At 39.7% G+C, this 20,546-nt stretch overlaps 1 protein-coding gene across 8 annotated transcripts in view; it reads right to left on the bottom strand.

The window, feature by feature from the left end:
* Positions 1 to 20,546, bottom strand: part of TMCC1 (transmembrane and coiled-coil domain family 1) — a 282,639-nt gene that overhangs the window by 221,590 nt on the left and 40,503 nt on the right. Inside the window, exon 1 of one of the 8 annotated variants that reach the window (XM_023547880.2) lies at positions 13,967 to 14,583. The exons of 6 other annotated variants lie outside the window; for them this stretch is intronic. The gene's annotated coding sequence lies outside the window, so the exon portion shown is untranslated. Of the gene's footprint in view, positions 1 to 3,852; positions 9,973 to 13,966; positions 14,584 to 20,546 lie in introns of those variants that run through there. One more of the 8 variants, XM_064274849.1, reaches the window with a different exon arrangement.

Raw genomic sequence — 20,546 nt, 5'->3', positions numbered from 1 at the left:
TTAACAATACATTCTTAGATATGACACCAAAAGCATGAGCGGCAAAAGACAAAATAGATAAATTGGAAATAATCAAAATTAAAACTTCCGTGCACCAAAGGGCTTTACCAACAAAGTAAAGAGACAACCTACAGATTGGGAGAAAATTTTTGGGAACCATATATCTAATAAAGGCTTAACATCCACAATATATAAAGAACTATGATTTACCAACAAAAAGACAAATAATCCAATCAAAAAATAGACAAAGGAAATGAATAAACATTTCACCAAAGAGGATATACAAATGACCAACAAGCACGTGAAAAGACGCTCAAAGTCATTAGTCATTCAGGAGATGCAAATCAAAACCACAACAAGATACCACCTTACCCCCACTAGAATGGCTGTGATCAAAAAACAGAAAATAACAGGTGTTGCCAAGGATGTGGAGTCCCTGGGTGCTACAAATGGTTAAGCACTCACCTGCAAACCAAAAGGCTGGAGTCCACCCAGAGGGTCCTCAGAAGAAAGGCCTGGTGATCTACTTCCCAAAAATAAGCCACTATAAACCTTACGGAGCACAGCTCGAGTCTGACACACACGGGGCTGCCATGAGTCAGAGTCAACTCACAGCAACTGGCTGGCGAGAGTGTAGAGAAATCATAACCCTCATCCGTGCTGGTGGGAGTGCAAAATGCTACAGCCGCTGTGGAAAACAGTTCGACGGCTCCTCAAACAGTTGAACATAGAACTACCTTATGATTCAGCAATCCCAATCCTAGGACTATGCCCAAAACAAGTGAAAGCAGGAACACAAACAAATTTATACACCAATTTTCACTGCAGCACTGTCCACAATAGCCAAAAGGTAGCAACAACCTAAATGTCCATCAACAGACGAATGGATAAACAAAATGTGGTACAGCATGGATGAGCCTTTAAAACATTATGCTGAGTGAAATAAGTCAGTCACAAACGGACAAATTTTGTATGACCTCACTTATAAGAAAAAGGCAAATGCATAAAAACCAAAATTCTTTAGTGGTCTAGGGGTGAGAGAGGAGGAAAAGGGGAGAAGTCTCTGCTTAGAAGGCACTGAGTTTCTGCTAACGGTGGTGAAATAACTTGGAAACAAACAATCGTGATGGTTGCACAACATGACGAACGTAATCAATGTCACTGAAGTGATAAATGTAAAAAATGCTGAATTGGCAAATGTTTTGTTATAGATATTTTTATCAAAATTAAATAATTAGGTATATAAACTTACATATATATTAAATCCGGGAACAAGATCACTTACATAAATAGCTAAAATATGAGGTGCACTAAAATGGCACAGCAGAATGTTAGAAATACTCATATGCAGTGCCTCAAACAAAAAGTGCTGAATAAATATTAAATGAAAACAAATGAGGTTAGGTCTCATTCCCAGGATTACACAATGGCACAGGTAGGAGGAAGAACAGAATTCACAGACCCGGAATAATCTCACCATTCATTTGGCCAAACAACTTTCCTTTTCCTACTTACTTACAACCTTTCCAAATAAATTTACTTTCAGGAAAAACTCTACAGAGAAAAGAAAATACATACATGCTGGGAAACAATACTGCCATCTTATCAATATAAAACCACCACCTCTACACCCTGTTTCTAAAAGTCTAAAGACCTTACTGTTTACAGATCAGACTTTATCCTAGGATTCAACAGTCTAATTACTGATGAAATATAAAAGATATCAATATTTATTTTCACTGGCTTCTTTACATGAATAATGAAGTCCTCAAAGTGCTCAAAAGGAAGGTATTGACTAGAAAGAGAACTTTCTGGGGGAACAAAAATGTTCTCTTTTTACGATTGGTGGTTACAGTGTATATATACAGCTGTATACATATGTAAAAATTCACTGCGTTATATGTACTTTTTAGATTTCTGCGTTTACTGAAAATTATACCTTAATTCTTAAAAATGAAATTAAAAAAAAAAAGGTATTCAAAAGAAATACCAAAGTATGCAATGTAAGGACAGTGAAGTCAGATTTTGTCTTCTTTTAGCAAAAAGAATCAAGCATGGAGAAATAAGCAATTTACTCTGGTGTTTCAAAATGAAGAAGAAAAACAGGTCTCCCAACACTGTTCTATAACCAATCTAACTTTAATGCCTCACAAAGAGATTGAATCTTGAGAGTCTTCTATTGGAAGCAGAGAAAAGACAGAGTAAGAGAAAGATAGAACCAATCCTTGCTCAGCAAGTCATCCACAATAAGGCTAGAAAACAGAAGAACCAAATTAGCATCTCCTCTATCCCCAACACATCCCCAGTTGCCACATCTTGTTCCCAATTGAGAAAGGATTATTTTTATCTAGCACTAGTTATGAAAGAATGCAAAGAACGCAAAAGAAGTTTTCAGGTTGATAAAAAAAAAATTTTTTTTTCCACTATCTCTAAAAACCATCACAGTGCTTACCTCTTGCTTCATTCCTCAGTTCTCCTAAGGGAGTTCTAAGGCACTATACCTCCTCTCCCTTCATTTCGGCCATTTACATGTCTATAGTAAGAAAGTAGGCATGTATACGTTAGCCCTAAACGGACTGACCTAAAGTATGGCTCTTAGTTCATAGTCACAAAATTTTAGAGTCGGACTAGATCTAAGTCCCCCATGTGTCTGTCAGTTTGTCCTACTGTGGGGGCTTGCATGTTGCTGTGATGCTGGAAGCTATGCCACCGGTATTCAGATACCAGCAGGGTCACCCATGGAGGACAGGTTTCAGCTGAGCTTCCAGACTAAGACAGACTAGGAACAAGGACCCGGCAGTCTACTTCTGAAAAGTGTTAGCCAGTGAAAACGTTATGAACAGCAGTGGAACACTGTCTGATATAGTGCTGAAAGATGAGCCCCCCAGGTTGGAAGGCACTCAAAAGATGACTGGGGAAGAGCTGCCTCCTCAAGGTAAAGTCGATCTTAATGACATGGATGGAGTAAAGCTTTCTGGGCCTTCATTTGCTGATGTGGCACGACTCAAAATGAGAAGAAACAGCTGCAAACACCCATTAATAATCAGAAGCTGGAATGTAGGAAGTATGAATCTAGGTAAATTGGAAATTGTCAAAAATGAAATGGAACGCATAAACATCCATATCCTAGGCGTTAGTGAGCTGAAGTGGACTGGTGTTGGCCATTCTGAATCAGACAATCACATAGTTTACTATGCTGGGAATGACTTGAAAAGGAATGGTGTTGCATTCGCCGTCAAAAACAGCGTTTCAAAATCTATCCTAAAGTACAATGCTGTCAGTGATAGGATAATATCCATACACCTACAAGGAAGACCAGTTAATACGACTAGTATTCAAATCTACGCACCAACCACTAGACCCAAAGATGAAGAAATAGAAGATTTTTATCAGCTACTGCAGTCTGAAATTGATCGAACATGCAATCAGGATGCACTGATAATTACTTGTGATTGGAATGCGAAAGTTGGAAACGAAGAAGAAGGAACAGTAGTTGAAAAACAGGGCCTTGGTGATAGAAACAATGCTGGAGATCGAATGATAGAATTTTGCAAGACCAACGACTTCTTCATCACAAGTACCTTCTTTCACCAACTTAAACAGCGACTATATTAAAAAAAAGTTGTTTTTTTTTTTTATACACATGGACCTCGCCGGATAGAACACACAGAAATCAAATTGACTACATCTGTGGAAAGAGACGATGGAAAAGCTCAATATCATCATTCAGAACAAGGCCAGGGGCCGACTGTGGAACAGACCATCAATTGCTCATATGCAAGTTCAAGCTGAAACTGAAGAAAATCAGAGCAAGTCCACAAGAAACAAAATATGACCTTGAGTATAACTCACCTGAATTTAGAGACCATCTGAAGAACAGATCTGACACACTGAACACTAGTGACTGAAGACCAGACGAGTTGTGGAATGACATCAAGGACATCACACATGATGAAAGCAAGAGGTCACTGAAAAGACAGGAAAGAAAGAAAAGACCAAGATGGATGTCAGAGGAGACTCTGAAACTTGCTTTCGAACATCGAGCAGCTAAAGCAAAAGGAAGAATTGATAAAGTAAAAGAACTGAACGGAGATTACAAAGGGCCTCTCGAGAAGACAACGTAAAGTATTATAATGACATGTACAAAGAGCTGGAGATGGAAAACCAAAAGGGAAGAACACGCCCGGCGTTTCTCAAGCTGAAAGAACTGAAGAAAAAATTCAAGCCTCGAGTTGCAATAGTGAAGGATTCTATGGGGAAAATATTAAACGACGCAGGAAGCATCAAAAGAAGAGGGAAGGAATACACAGAGTCATTGTACCAAAAAGAATTAGCTGATATTCAACCATTTCAAGAGGTGTCATATGATCAGGAACCGACAGTACTAAAGAAAGAAATCCAAGCCGCTCTGAAGGCACTGGCGAAAAACAGGGCTCCAGGAATTGATGGAATATCAACTGAGACGTTTTAACAAACAGATGCAGTGCTGGAGGTGCCCACTCGTCTATGCCAGGAAATATGGAAGACAGCTTCCTGGCCAACTGACCGGAAGAGATCCATGTTTATGCCTATTCCCACGAAAGGTGATCCAACCAAATGTGGAAATTATAGAACAATATCATTAACATCACACGCAAGCAAAATTTTGCTGAAGATCATTCAAAAACGGCTGCAGCAATATATCGACAGGAAACTGCCAAAAATGCAGGCTGGTTTCAGGAGAGGATGTGGAACCAGGGATAGCATTGCTGATGTCAGATGGATCCTGACTGAAAGCAGAGAATACCAGAAGGATGTTTACCTGTGTTTTATTGACTATGCAAAGGCATTCAACTGTGTGGACCATAACAAACTATGGATAACACTGCAAAGAATGGGAATTCCAGAACACTTAATCATGCTCATGAGGAAACTTTACATAGATCAAGAGGCAGTTGTTAGGACAGAACAAGGGGTACTGAATGGTTTAAAGTCAGGAAAGGTGTGCGTCAGGGCTGTATTCTTTCACCATACCTATTCAATCTGTATGCTGAGAAAATAATCCAAGAAGCTGGACTATATGAGGAAGAACAGGACATCAGGATTGGAGGAAGACTCATTAACAACCTGCGTTATGCAGATGACACAACCTTGTTTGCTGAAAGTGAAGAGGACTTGAAGCACTTATTAATGAAGATCAAAGACCACAGCCCTCAGTATAGACTGCACCTCAACATAAAGGAACAAAAATCCTCACAACTGGACCAATGAGCAACATCATGATAAATGGAGAAAAGACTGAAGTTGTCAAGGATTTCATTTTACCTGGATCCACAATCAACAGCGATGGAAGCAGCAGTCAAGAAATCAAAAGACGCGTTGCATTGGGTAAACCTGGTGCAAAAAGGACCTCTTTCAAGTATTGAAGAGCAAAGATGTCACCTTGAAGACTAAGGTGCACCTGACCCAAGCCATGGTATTTTCAATCACATCATATGTATATGAAAGCTGGACAATGAATAAGGAAGACTGAAGAAGAACTGATGGCTTTGAATTGTGCTGTTGGCAAAGAATATTGAATATACCATGGACTGCCAAAAGAACAAACAAATCTGTCTTAGAAGAAGTACACCCAGAATGCTCCTTAGCAGCAAGGATGGTGAGGCTGTGTCTTACATACTTTGGACATGTTGTCAGGAGGCATCAGTCCCTGGAGAAGGACATCATGCTTGGCAGAGTACAGGGTCAGCGGAAAAGAGGAAGACCCTCAACGAGGTGGACTGACACAGTGGCTGCAACAATGAGCTCAAGCATAACAACAATTGTGAGGATGGCTCAGGACCGGGCAATGTTTCATTCTGTTGTGCATAGTGTCGCTATGAGTCACAATCAACTCATCGGCACCTAACAACAACAGATCTAAGTAGTCAATCCTTCATTCTGTACAGGTAAGCCATCCTGTAGTGGCATAAACATCACACTTGGCACATCCTGCACTTCTACTTCCCCGAAAGAGGTAATGTTTATTATTTTTTAAGATTACAAATGGATTATGCCACATTTAGAGAAAAATCTAGATTTCAGAGAAAAGTAAAACTACCTTTAATCTCATATCCCCAGTACGATCACTCAACAGTCTGGTATATTTTCTTCTATTTTTTCCATGTGCATTTTTTTTTTAACTGTATTGTGTTTTAGGTATAAGTTTACAGCGCAGATAAGTTTCCCATCCAAAAATCTATATACAAATTGTTTTGTGATATTGGTTGCAATCCCCGCAATGTGTCAGCACTCTCCGCTTTTCCCTTTCCACCCTGGGTTCTCCATGTCCATTCATCCAGTCTTCCTGTACCTTCCTGCCTTCTTGTCCTTGCATTTGGGCAGGTATTGCCCATTTGGTCTTATACACCTGACTTAACTAAGCAGCCCGTTCCTCGTGTGTGTTACTGTTTTATAGGCCTGTCTAATCTTTGGCTGAAAAGTGGACTTCTGGAGTGGCTTCAGTTCTGAGTTGACAGGGTGTCTGGGGACCACAGTCTTGGGGGTCCATGTGCATTTTTTTATATATATATATTAGTTAAAGTGTGGAGCCCTGGTGGCACAGTGGTTAAGAGCTTAGCTGCTAAACTAATGATGGGCAGTTTGAACCCACCAGCTGCTCCACAGGAGAAAAAAGTGGCAGTCTGCTTTCATACAGATTGGAAACCCTATGGGGCAGTTCTACTCTGTCCTATAGGGTCACTATGAGTCGGAATCGACTTGACAGCAGTTAAGTTTTTTAGTTTTATATTCATAACCAGAAAAAACAAGTGTGACTGTAACAGTCCTAAGGGGGAAAAGATGATGAAAGCTTGGACTGTAAGCCCTGTAAGAGCAGAAAACTGATTTGTCTTATTCACCACTATTTCCCTAGTTCCTAGTACAGTGCCTAGCACATGTTGTTGTTGTTGTTGTTGTGTGCTGTGAAGTTGATTCTACTCATAGTGACCCTATGGGACAGAGAACTACCCCATAGGGTTTTCAAGGCTGTAATCTTTATGGAAGCAGGCAACCACATCTTTCTCCCATGGAGGAGCTGGTGGGTTCAAACTGCCGACCTTCAGGTTAGCGGCCAAGCACTTAACCACTGTGCCACCAGAGCTCCTTGCCTGGCACATAACCCAAAAAGAAGGTGCTTAATAAATGTATCAGAATAAGTGAAAACGTGAATGAGTGAACAAATTAACACCCTAAAGGTTCAATGGAGAAGAGGCATTTCCAAGAAGTCTGAAAAATTGTCGAACAATGTGAAGGGTCAGGAACAGAAAGAAATAAAAAATAACCCCAAGTTTTGTTAGCTAAGTGAATAATGAGCCATTAAACTAGAGAAGGGATATATGTATGGGAATGCAAAGAAGCCATGGCAAAATGCCAAGGAATATAAGTAAAGACATATGTTAAGTTTTAGGAACCAGCAGGGCATCAAACTGCAGGTGTTCACCAGGTAAAAGAAAGTATAGGCTGAAGATGCAGATTTGGAAGTCATCTACATAAAGCTTACATCAGAGAATAGCACTACCACACACCATAGTTTATGGACTTTCACTACTCTTCATCAAGCCAGAGCAGAACAGGAGATGTAGGTCAAAATGAAGCACACCCTCTGAGTACCTTGATGCCTTAACCTGATCTTTGCTCCACTGATTTCTAAACTTGGATTATGGAATAAATGCACTTTATACTAGTCAGTTTTCCATCTCTCATTTGTTTCCTAATAGTATACGAAGGCCTACAGCTACATTTTATATTTTCACTATTTGCTACAGACAGAACTCTGGGCTCACAGATTCAGGGATAAGAAATTCAACACATTTGGCACTACTTAGCATAAATATTAAAATATATATATATTGGTTTTGTTCAGTATTATTCAATGATAAGTCGTCATAAAATAAAGAATGGTCTGTCATATGCCACTGCTTTTTTTTTCTTTTTATCGTACTTCAAACGAAGGTTTACAGAACAAGCTATCTTCTCATTAAACAATTAGTACACGTATTATTTTGTAACACTGGTTGCCAACACCACAACATGTTAACACTTTCCCTTTCTCAACCCTGGGTTCCCTATTACCAGCTTTCCTGTCCCCTCCTGCCTTCTTGTCCTTGTCCCTGAACTGGTGTTCCCATTCAGTCTCATTTTGTTTTATGGGCCTGTCTAATCTTTGGCTGAAGGGTAAACCTCAGGAGTGACTTCATTACTGAGCTAAAAGGGTATGCAGGGGCCATACTGGAGTTTCTCCAGTCTCGGTCAGGCCAGTAAGTCTGGTCTTGTGTGTGTGTAAGTTAGAATTTTGTTCTACATTTTTCTCCAGCTCTGTCCAGGACCCTCTATTGTGATTCCTGTCACCACTGATTTTTTTTAAGTTCGAGTTTGCAGTGCTTTGAAATACTATTGAATAAACAAGTGTTCTGTTAAGAGAGTAGTCTTCATCAATAAATAATGTTTTAACAAAGGTTTACTTTTACTATTAGGGCAGGAAAGGTTATTTTTGGATAATTCTTTCACCTTATTTCAGGATTACAACACAACACTTCCAACCGTCTTCATCTATGAAAGTCTCTTCCCCCTCCAATTCATTCTATGTATCACTACCTCTGAACTAAAAAAACAAAGTGTTCCCATTTTCCTTTGTATTAACTCTGCCTCTCAAAGTTCATCCTTCATATCTCTTAAGCTGATCTGACTCGAAACTAAGCTATGTCTCCAAAAGGTCAACCAAATGGGTTAAACAAATCTGACAATTGCAAACACACACAATAAAAGACTAATTTCTATCTCCATACTTTCGTTCATGTTATTTTTCATACTTGCAATGTTATTGCTTTTCTCTAGCATTTACCCAGAGGCCACAATCAAGTCTACTTCAGCACTAGTCTACTTTCCCCTTCTCTGAATTCCCAAAAACACAAATTGTGTGGCCTTCAACGGTCAGCTGTTTTTCATGTTTTCCTTTTTCCATACTAGAAAGTAAGCTTCTGGAAGAGAGACAGCATACCAAACCCAAATTCTGTAACAGAACTGAGCACACAGTTGGCATTCAATGAATATTTACCAACTCACTGGTAGATCCAAATTTAGATGTTACGTTTCTGTCTTCCTAATCCTCCTTTGGAAACCCTGGTGGCGCAGTGGTTAAGAACTACAGCTGCTAGCCAAAAAGGTCGGCAGTCCGAATCCACCAGGCGCTCCTCGGAAACCCTAGGGGGCAGTTCTACTCTAACCTACGGGATCGCATGAGTCGAAATCAACTCGACAGCCATCAGTTTGGTTTGGTTTTGGTTTGAATTTTCCTTTGTCTCCATACTGCCATAATACCAGAAAAAAATTAATATTTTGTTTTGTTTTACATTTTACTAACAGATAATGGACCATTTAGAAGAATCTTAATGTTTTGGTCAGTAATCAATGACATCAATTTTAAACTTAAATTTTTTTTAATTTTTAAATCCCCAAATTTCTCATTTCATTTTAGGCCACAGCAAAGAAAAGCCTAAGTACCAAAACACTGGAAAAGAATCAGTTATTTTTGCAAAGTAAGAAAAAAAGCCATTATTATTTCAGAATACTTGAAAGACCAATGCAAATTCTCTAGGTACAGAAAGAAATTACGCAAACCATAAAAACAACAACAAAAAATCAGGTTAGATGACAGCGATACTACTACTTCAGTATACTTACATTTGGAAAACCTGGTGGCATAGTGGTTAACGGCTACAGCTGCTAACCAAAGGGTTGGCAGTTCGAATCCGCCAGGTGCTCCCTGGAAACTCTACGGGGCAGTTCTACTCTGTCCTATATGGTCGCTATGAGTTGAAATCGACTAGGTGGCACTGGGTTTGGTTTTTTATACTTACATTCATTGTCACAAATCAGGAAATATAAGAAAATTCTGAAAAGGTTTTTCTCAACTGACCAAATTTTTCTAAACCTATCTTAAGAAAATACTTAAAAAAAAAAAAAAACTTAATCACTATTCCTCATTACTAGAAAGCTTAGAATAAATTAATTTCAATGTATACAGCTCTGAAAGGTAGATATTGTTCCTAATAACAGATGAGAAAATTGTATCTCCTAAATTAAATTTCCCACTGCACACAGCAAGTGTACTACAATGGTACCATTTAGGGACATACATGACTGGAAAAATAGATCAGTCATTCTATGAAGCTCCCACTTCATCCTCTTTGGGCAGATGCTAAGAAATCTACTTGCTTGATAGTAGACAGTTCCAAGCTGGTGTGGGTAAAAAACCTATGATAACTCCATCAGAGCAAAGAAAGAATGTATTGTCAAGTAAGTAACTGTTATTTCACAACACTTCCCAATTCAGCCTATCTGGTGACTCTGCATTTGCTTATTTACAAGAGACTGCCTTCAAGGCCACATAGGAACCAAATTTTTTTTTTTTAAATAAGGCTAAGAATAAACTGAGTCAATGAATCAGAGTGGGGGAGGATTCTAGTGATTTTAAAGACAAAAAATGAGACTGAACCAAGCATGGTGTTTTCAATTGCCTCATATACACACAAAAGCTGGACAATGAATGTTGGTCGAAGAATGCTGAATATACCATGAACTGCCAAAAGAACGAACAAATCTGTCTTGAAAGAAGTACAGCCAGAATGCTCCTTAGAAGCAAGGATGGTGAGACTACATCTCATATACCTTCAACACGTTATCAGGAGGGATCAGTCCCTAGAGAGGGCCGTGACGCTTGGTAAAGTAGAGGGTCAGTGAAAAAGAGAAAGACCCTCAAGGAGATGGATTGATACAGTGGCTGCAACAATGGGCTCAAGCATAATAGCGATCAAGAGATGGTGCAGGACCAGGCAGTGTTTCATTCTGTTGTACATAGGGTTGCTGTGAGTTGGAACTGACTCAAGGGCATCAGACAACAGTCTAATTAGGTCACACAGCTGGGAGCATACAAAGCCTAGAATTGAAGCCTTCTAACTCCTGGAAGAGCAAGAGATATTTATTGTCTAATATGTGTCAAGGAGCCCCAGTAGCGCAGTGGTTAAGTGTTTGTCTGCTAACAAAAAGCTCAGCAGTTCAAATCCATCAGTTGCTCCCTGGAAACCCTATGGGGCAGTTCTACTGCCCTATGGGGTCGATATGAGTGGGAATTAACTCGACAGCAATGGGTTTGGTTTGATTTTTCATATGTGTCAAAGGAGCCCTGGTGGTGTAGTGGGTAAAGTGATCAACTGCTAACCCAAAGGTTGGCAGTTCAAAATCACCAGCGGCTCCACAGGAGAAAGATGCAGCAGTCTGTTTCTATAAAGATTTACAGCCTTGGAAACCCTACTGGGTCCCTATGATTCAGAATTGACTCGATGGCAGTGGACAATATGTGTTAAGAACCCTGTTAGGCAATATGCTAGACCAGTGTCCATTCTAGCACCCCAAGATACCTCCCAAAGATGTTAAAAATATTTTATACATTAATGTAAGGCTTACACTGTCTAAGGAAATTCCTGTATTAACACAAGACAATGTCCACTTCTCTAACAAACCTGGCAGAGAAAAAACCTAAACTAGGAAAAAAATTGGAATTCCAAACAATTTGCCCTTCCTCTCCTGCCTATAAAAATTCACGTTGTTGTTTACCATGAAAAAGATTAAGATCGTCAAAAGGCATTTCTACACAAATTTCATGAACCAATAGTTTAAGAAAAATGAGCCTTATTCATGTCAGAAAAATGATCTGTTTTTGTCACATCACACTGTAGAATTAGCTGTCACATGATTAGAGCACAGCCATCTGAGGACAAGTCTAAACAGAAAAGAAATGATACTGGAATCTGATAAAGACTACTCAGGAATATAGCATTTAGCTGTTTCAACAGCATCTCTCATCTAAGAAACTCAAAACAAATATTATTTACATTATCAAGAATCAGATCAGTGGCACCATGGCCCAACGAAAGAAGCGTATCAATGACCTAAAGGGAATTCAATACTGATGCTGTGAAACCCAGCCCTCTGCTCTAAAAACAAGATCTAGTTTTACGTAATAGTAGTAATTCCTAGTCTGTGTCTGTAAACCTTGAAGATACAAATAAATTTGTTGATATAAGCTCCCAGATTATCTTGCTGCACGTGTTTAAAACGAAGACCCAAACATGTAAGTAGACTGTCAGAATAGTTGTTAATAATAATTACTATTAATTTTATGCCATCTATGTGCCAGGCATTCACTAGACACTTAACATAAATTATTTCCAGCGTACACAACTCTGAAAGGCGGAACCAAAAACCCACTGTTGTCGAGTCAACTCTGACTTATAGTGACCCTATAGGACAGAGCAGAACTGCCCCCATAGGGTTTCTAAGGCTATAAATCTTGATGGTAGTAGACTGCTACCTCTTTCTCTCATGGAGCGGCTGAGGTTTCATACTGCCAACCTTTCGGTTAGCAGTGCGCCACCAAGGTAACTTTAAGGGTAGACACTGTCCCCAATATCAGGTAAGAAAATTAAATCTCATAGGGTAAATTTCTCACCACACACAAGTGGCAGAATTGGAAACTAAACCTAGTTTTAACATACAAATTCCTGCTTCCTCCTATACCATAGCAACCTTTACTTTTTATTACACATCTAAAATTATGAATTCTCTGGTTTAACAATTTTTTAAGATTGCATGTCCCAAAGTATGTCCTTGAAACACTAGTCTTAAGAGATACACTGCTGAAATAAAAGAAATAAAGTAAAATTCCATGTACTAAATTAGTAGTATTATGGACTGAATTATGTCCCCCTCAAAATAAGGGCTGTAAATCCTAACCTCTATGCCTGTGGTTATAATCTCTTTTAGGAATGGGTTGGTTTGTTATATTAACAAGACAGGATTAGTGTAAGATGTGTCTTAAATCAATCTCTTTTGAGACATAAAAACAAGCAAGGGGGGAAGCATGCCAAGCCACGCAAAGATTGCCCAGGAACAGGTGCTCAAAAGAGGCAAGGACCTTCCTACAGAGCTGACAGAGAAAGAAAGCCTTTCCCTAGACCTGGCCCCCTGAATTCAGACTTCTAGCCTCTTGAACTGTGAGAAAATAAATTTGTTTGTTAAAGCCACACAGTTGTGGTAAATCTGTTACAGCAGCACTAGATAACTAAGACAAGTAATATTCTACTCTTCTACTCTATGTAAAAAAAAAAAAAAAAACTTTGAAAAAACTGCCTTTTCCAGCATTGTACTCTTTTCTACAAGCAAAAGCAAACACTTCATTTTTTCTTTCCCAGTTATTAAGGAACTAAAGCCAGCAAGACTTTTCATTACTTTCTGTAAAAATGGTGTTGGAGGAGCATCTGACCTCCTTGTCTAACTTCACAAGGGTGAAGGAAAAACAAGATTAATAGCCCAATACTGATTCCTGGGGGGCGCGGGGCGGGGGGCCGGCCATGCCTTCTCTCACCATCTTTACCAATTCTGACACTAACCATTCCTCCCATGGCACTCTCTACTTCTTGGCTGAGTTTGATTTCAATGCAATGCCCACAGAGAGCTCACAGACAGTACTCAGGATTATGGGTTTAGCAGGGAAGGAACAGGTTACAATTTGGGTTCAGGAATGGTCAGAATACAGTTCTGCCATCAGGACAGCCTCTTTTCACCTGTTGCCCACAGGTACACCTTTCTCTGGCCCTTCGACCTCTGTCCTGCTTGAGAAAGTGCTACAAAGCTCTTTTAGCTTTACCTATAAGTCCCTACGAGTCAGAATCAACTCGGCGGCAGTGGGGTTGGCTTTTGGTTTATAAGTGCCCAGAGGCACCCCACTCCACCAATAAGCCCCAGCACTCAGCTCTAGCTCTGTGGGGCAGCAAACCACCAAGTGCCTGGAGGCACCCTACTCTGAAAGCAAGCCTCCTGCCCAAAGGCACTCAGCTGGGAATCCCACCATGCTGTCTCCTGCCACTATCTCTCTTCCACTGTTACTCACCATCTTCACTGTTGCAGCTCTCTCTTCACGCACATTCTCTCTCTCTCTCTGTCTCTCTCTCTCTCTCTCTCTCATTCCTGATTCCAGGAGCTTCTGAGTGCAGGGATGCCAAGTCGAAGAACACGCTCTCCTTTTGGCTCTTCTTCCTTGGTGCTGGTGAGATCCTCCCTCTGCTCTGGAATTAGCTCTCTTTTAAGCCTAGAGGGATGCCAAAACCGACCAATCCCCTTGGTAGGCCACAATTACCTTATATGCACAGTTCTTATATGCAAGGGATTGGGTGGAAGTTACAAGACCATGGTGAGAAAAGCCCCACAAAAGCAATCCATCGCCCAAAGCCATCTATACATACAATGCACTTCCGATCCAAATTCCGATGTCATTTTTTAAGGTGATAGAGAAACAAATCACCAGCTTCATATGGAAGGGAAAGAAGCTTCGGATAAGCAAAGCATTACTGAAAAAGAAGAAGAAAGTGGGAGGCCTCACTCTACCTGATTTCAGAACCTAGGTATTGGTACAACAACAGGCACATAGACCAGTGGAACAGAATTGAGAACCCAGATATAAATCCATCCACATATGAGCAGCTGATATTTGACAAAGGCCCAGTGTCAGTTAACTGGGGAAAAGATAGTCTTTTTAACAAATGGTGCTGGCATAACTGGATATCCATTTGCAAAAAAATGAAACAGGACCCATACCTCACACCAGGCACAAAAACTAACTCCAAGTGTATCAAAGACCTAAACATAAAGACTAAAACGATAAGGATCATGGAAGAAAAAATCGGGACAACCTTAGGAGCCCTAATACAAGGCATAAACAGAATACAAAACATTACCAAAAATGACGAAGAGAAACCAGATAACTGGGAGCTCCTAAAAATCAAACACCTATGCTCATCTAAAAATTTCACCAAAAGAGTAAAAAGACCACCTACAGACTGGGAAAGAATTTTCAGCTATGACATCTCCGACCAGCGCCTGATCTCTAAAATCTACATGATTCTGTCAAAACTCAACCACAAAAAGACAAACAACCCAATCAAGAAGTGGGCAAAGGATATGAACACACACTTCACTAAAGAAGATATTCAGGCTGCTAACAGATACATGAGAAAATGTTCTCGATCATTAGCCATTAGAGAAAAGCAAATTAAAACCACGATGAGATTCCATCTCACTCCAACAAGGCTGGCATTAATCCAAAAAACACAAAATAATAAATGTTGGAGAGGCTGCGGAGAGACTGGAACTCTTATACACTGCTGCTGGGAATGTAAAATGGTACAACCACTTTGGAAATCTATCTGGCGTTATCTTAAACAGTTAGAAATAGAACTACCATAAAACCCAAAAATCCCACTCCTTGGAATATACCCTAGAGAAATAAGGGCCTTCACACAAACAGATATATGCACACCCATGTTTATTGCAGCTCTGTTTACAATAGCAAAAAGCTGGAAGCAACCAAGGTGTCCATCAACGGATGAATGGGTAAATAAATTGTGGTATATTCACACAATGGAATACTACGCATCGATAAAGAACAGTGACGAATCTGTGAAACATTTCATAACATGGAGGAAGCTGGAAGGCATTATGCTGAGCTAAATTAGTCAGAGGCAAAAGGACAAATATTGTATAAGACCACTATTATAAGATCTTGAGAAATAGTATAAACTGAGAAGAACACATACTTTTGTGGTTACGAGGAGGGGAGGAAGGGAGGGTGGGAGAGGGTTTTTTACTGATTAGTAGATAAGAACTGCTTTAGGTGAAGGGAAGGACAACACTCAATACATGGAAGGTCAGCTCAACTGGACTGGACCAAAAGCAAAGAAGTTTCCGGGATAAAATGAATGCTTCAAAGGTCAGCGGAGCAAGGGCAGGGGTCTGGGGACCATGGTTTAAGGGGACTTCTAAGTCAATTGGCAAAATAATTCTATTATGAAAACATTCTGCATCCCACTTTGAAATGTGGCATCTGGGGTCTTAAATGCTAACAAGCGGCCATCTAAGATGCAGCAATTGGTCTCAACCCACCTGGAGCAAAGAAGAATGAAGAACACCAAGGTCACACGACAACTAAGAGCCCAACAGACAGAAAGGGCCACATGAACCAGAGACCTACATCATCCTGAGACCAGAAGAACTAGTTGGTGCCCGGCCACAACCGATGACTGCCCTGACAGGGAGCACAACAGAGAACCCCTGAGGGAGCAGGAGATCAGTGGGATGCAGACCCCAAATTCTCATAAAAAGACCAGACTTAATGGTCTGACTGAGACTAGAGGAATCCCGGCGGTCATGGTCCCCAAACCTTCTGTTGGCACAGGACAGGAACCATCCCCAAAGACAACTCATCAGACATGAAAGGGACTGGACAGTGGGTAGGTGAGAGATGCTGATGAAGAGTGAGCTAATTATATCAAGTGGTCACTTGAGACTGTGTTGGCATCTCCTGTCTGGAGGGGGGATGGGAGGATAGACCGAGTTGGAAGCTGGCAAAATTGTCACGATAGGAGAGACTGGAAGAGCTGACTCATTAGGGGGAGAGCAAGTTGGAGTACGGAGTAAGATGTATATAAACTTATATGTGACAGTCTGACTTGATTTGTAAATGTTCACTTGAAGCTCAATAAAAGTTAATTAAAAAAAAAAAAAAGAGGCCTGAAAAAATATGCTTAAATGGCTACAATGACTTTCATTGGGAATTGAGAATATGGTTGATATTTTTTTGTCTTCTACTTCCTACAACCCAATCTTTTTTATAGTATATCTGTACTATTTTATGATCAAAAGTTTATCAAAATAAACCACACATTTTAAAACAAAAAAAAAAAAAGCAATCCATCGCACCCCAAGAACATATGCCAATTCGCTAACTTCTACAATTCAGTGACACCGATTACATTCTTCAAGTTGTACAACCATTCTCACCCTCCTTTTCCCAATTGTTTCTTTTCCCATTAACATAAACCCACTGACCCCTAAGTTTCTGATCTAACATCCATCTTGACACTTTCATGCTTCATACCTGCTTAGACATTCTGGATTTCCTATAATGCTACATATTCAATAATCTTTTTGGTTTTACCATCACTTACAAATTTTTTGGTAAGCATGCTTTTTATACCATTACTCAAGATCTAGATCCATACAGTTTGGCAACAGCAGAACTTACAATCCTGTGTAATCACAGCATCTATGTAAGTAAGCAATCAAAGTCAAAGACTAACAAAATAGGAAAGGTCTGGCAACAAGCTGATTTCATTACATAAATCACTCCTAAAAATTCATTTAAAAAAAATTCATTCAATCAATGAAAAGAACCAAAGTCCAACAGGAACAGCCAGTTCATAGAAAGTGAGACAAATGATTTTTATATAGACGAAAAGATCTTCAACTTCACTCATAAAAGCAATGCAAATTAAGTATACAATGTGATACCATTTTTTACCTATCAGATTGGCAAAGACCAAAACATCTGATAACACATTTTATTTGTGAGGATAATGGGGAAACAAGCACTCTCATAGTTTGCTAATGAGAATATAAACTGACTCTAACACTTTAGAGGACAATTTAGCAACCTACAAAATATTTAATTGCATCTACCTTTTCTCTGGAGCACAGATATTCACGCAGCATCATCTGCCATAGTAAAAGTGCTAGGCACTGTTGTCAATCCAATAGTCATTACTTCCTTCTTTCTCATTTATCAGAGCTCACATTTTATTCAGGGTGATAATGTGCTCAGCCCAAAAGACAACTCATGATTGGCCTAAGCCAACTACAGTTTACCTATTCTCTTCCCCAGATAATCACTTTCCCAAACTCCCCTGGGGTCGGTGACAGTGATATGACCCTCACTGAAACGTAAGGAGGCATCACACAGGGCAGTGTTACTCCAAGCATGGTCTGCTGACCCACAGTATCAGCATCACATGAGAGCTTGTTAGAAACACCGATTCTTAGTCCAACTGCAAACCAACTTTGAAATATGATCTCTGGTGGAAGATTCCAGGAATCTGTATTTTAACAAGCTCTCAAGGTGATTCTTATGCACAATAAAGTCTGTGAAACGCTAACTTCTGGGAATTATTTTTCTCTCATTTAAAATGACAAAAATATTTTGTCCCTAATTTTCTGTCTTTGAAGGCAGTTAGCTGTCCTGCTTGGAGCTAAGGCAGCTATACTGCAACCATGAAGTGACAAGAGGATGCTGAAAAACCAACATACTAAGGATGATGGAGAAAAAGAGAGGGAAAACTCTAGGTCTGAACTGCCTACCTCCTTGCTTCCCTTCTATGAAACAACGAAGTCTTCACTGTTACCATTATTTACAACTGAATGTATCCTGAGTGATAAAGTCTATGTCTACAGATGGAATTAATGGAGCTTAAATTCTAGTGGAAATGAAGTTGCAGGTTGGGGCCAAGAATTATTAGCGGTCTCAGACGAGTATTCATCGTATTAATGCAGTGCAGGCATTTAGAAAAACCTGAAGAAATAAATTATAGTGAATATGTAACATACTATGCATCTATAAAATAAAAAATAATGCAACTTTATAAGTACCAATGTATTTTATGAGAAAATAAGAAGGTGTGGGACCACTTCAATAGTGGGCCCTGCATTTGCCTTCTTAAAAGGAGGGAGATACAGACATATCCGCTGTTGCTGGCTGCTGCTGAGTTGATTCTGACTCATGGTGACCCCACGTGTGCACATTAGAACTGTTTCATAGGGTTTTGAAGGCTGCAACCTTTCGGAAGCAGATCGTCAGGCCTGTCTCCCGAGGTACCTCTGCGTGGATTCGAACAGCCAACCTTTCAGCTAGTAGTCTAGTGCTTAACTGTTTGCGCCACTAGCCACCTGATATATACATCTAGGCATACATATATAAAATCTGGAAGGACACGCAAAAAACTGGTAAAAAATGGTTGTTTCTAAGGAGAAATGGGGGTGGGAATCAGAAATGAAAGATTTCTTCACTTTTGAATTTTTCAATATTTACATATTCCTATTATAAAAATGGAATAAACTTTAAAACTGCTTTTACATTTACATTGCGCATGTGAGAATTTTAAATGTGGGTCAAAGCTGATATTTCTACAAAGTCCTAAAAATTGTTACGTTTTACTACTAGCACCTGGCACAGTGCCTTGCACATAACAGATACTCAAAAGTCTGCTGACTTGAATTGCTATGGGATCAATCCCATACACTGCCACTGAGGAATCTGAGAATATAAAAAGGAGAACATAAACTTAACACATCTGAACCTCTTTTCACAATCAAGGTTTGTCAGATAATTGCTTAACTCTGTTTTCTACATTCTCCACAATATTTGAGCACGGTCCTAACTATCAGAAAGGTAAGTTCATCTCATCAATTTTCTTTGGGTTTTCCACATGCCCACATTGCTTTTAAGACCACCAGTACTTGTTTGAGACCACTAACGAGTCTTGTCCTCAATCTGTTACTTCATTTCCCTAGAACGGAAGCTCCACTTCGGCAGAAACGTTCATAGTACCCTTCAGCATATACAAAAGAGCCAAACACATACTCGAGTACTGAACAGATATTTTTTAAATAAATAAAAGGAGAAATAGAGGTGTTCCATAAATGCCAAGGTTACTAATAACTTCTGGACTGCTAAATCAAATGATTAATTCTCAGCCTTCATCTTAACGGTAGTATTTGACACTGTTGATCAATCCCTACACCTTGAAACACTTTCATCATTTGGTTTCAGGATACCAACTCATCTGGTTTACTCCCTACCTCTCTGGCTGCTCCTACTAAGTCTCCTCTGGTGGCCCCTTCTCACCTTCGTGTCCTCTAAACTCTAAGTTCCTCAACTCTGTCTCACTTCAATCTGTACTCCCTTGGTGATCTCATCCAGTCTCAAGGTTTTAATCTATTTGTTAACAACACTCAAATGTATACCTCCAGCAGGTCCTCCCACGTGAATTCCAGATTCATAAACCCAGTTGCCTACTCAATATCTCTATTAACTCTAATAAAAAAAAAGTAAAAAACTTAGGCATCTCAAATTTATGTCCAAAATCCTTTTCTTCCCCTCCAAACTTGTTCTTCCTTCAGTCTTCCCCAACTCAATAAATGGCAACTGCGTCATTCCAGGAACTTGGAGCAAAAACCTCAGCACTGTCTTTAACTCATTTCTTCTTTTCACAGCACACATCCATTCTATGAGCAAAATTTGTTGACTCTACTTGAAAAACATACTCAGAATCAGACCAAGCCTCACAACATATTCACTGCTACACCCAACATGATCCAAAACATCATCTTCTCTCACTTGGATTATGGTAATAGCTTTGTAACTGGTATTCCTGTTTTTGCCCTTGCCCAATCCCCCACCAGTCTATTATCAACACAGCAGCCAGAATAGTGTTAATGACAAAATGTCAATCAGATCATGTCACTCCACTGCCCAAAGCCCACCAAAAACTTTCCATCTCTCTCAAGGTAAAAACTAAGGTCCTACCAAGGACCAGCAGAATTAGCATCACCTGAGCGCCTATAAGAAATGGACCCCACCCCAG

This window comes from Loxodonta africana, chromosome 22 (assembly GCF_030014295.1).
Source record: "Loxodonta africana isolate mLoxAfr1 chromosome 22, mLoxAfr1.hap2, whole genome shotgun sequence".
NCBI classification, from domain to species: Eukaryota; Metazoa; Chordata; class Mammalia; order Proboscidea; family Elephantidae; genus Loxodonta; species Loxodonta africana.
The sequence above is the reverse complement of the archived record's forward strand: the minus strand, read 5'-3'. Positions and strand labels throughout refer to the sequence as shown.